Source organism: Gracilinanus agilis, chromosome 2 (genome assembly GCF_016433145.1).
Source record: "Gracilinanus agilis isolate LMUSP501 chromosome 2, AgileGrace, whole genome shotgun sequence".
NCBI lineage: Eukaryota > Metazoa > Chordata > Mammalia > Didelphimorphia > Didelphidae > Gracilinanus > Gracilinanus agilis.
The window spans coordinates 441,851,507-441,852,471 of record NC_058131.1 but is presented as its reverse complement, the minus strand read 5'-3'; positions in this window follow the sequence as shown (position 1 = coordinate 441,852,471).

The window sequence follows — 965 nt, the reverse complement described above, 5'->3', positions numbered from 1 at the left end:
AGGGGAGAGAGGGAAAGAGAGAAGGGGAGAGAAGACAGTAAAGGGAGAGAAAGAAAGAAGAGGAAAGAGATGATGTTAAATGTTACTTGGTATATTGTGAAGCTGTTTTCAGCATTTCCTGTATCCAAGGAGACACCAGTGATTTCTTTCCTTTTGCAAACCATTTATGTGCAATTGGTTTTCCCTTTAAATACAGGGAATGGAGATGGAAAAGACAGAGAGAAAGAAACACCAAAAAGAGGGAGGACTGACACACATTTATTTTTGTTATTAAAAACCCTCTTAAGGCAATAGTTTTCTCAGTCCCAACTTAGCCTTTATTTCTAATATAAATGCACCAATGTTTTATAATCCCATTTCTTATCATTTATTAATTCACTTACAATATTTCATAAGTATTTACTTGACAAATTTACTGTTTTCTATCTCTCCTTTTGTTATCTACAGACCATATTCTATCACAGGAGGAATTTAATAGGGCTCCCTTCCCCCAAAAAAGTTTCTATAATTATTATAATTGATTGTTCTTTAAATGAGTATTTTTTATTGTAAAGCTATTATAAAACTGTGTTTATGATCAGTTTTTTTTTTGCACATACTTTTGGGAAATAGGTTTTGAAAATTGCTTCATTTTGTTCTTGATTACTATTAACCTTTTTTATTTTTTTTGGCAATGAATTCTTCTTTTTTAATCACATTTTCTAATTCCCAATGTATATTTTAAAGTGATCAACTTAATTTAATTGATGACTTCATTTTTCTTAAATAAACGTTATATAATGTGAGGTTATTTATTTTAATCTACTGCTCTTTTTCTAGACAAACATTTTAGATTCATACAGTGATTTTGCACAGTAGAAAATCCAGAAAATGGGTTAAGTATGATTTCTCTGATTGTGAATAAAAGTTTTTTTATTTGAAAATTTTAATTTAATTAATTAATTTAGATGATTTTGCCACGGTTA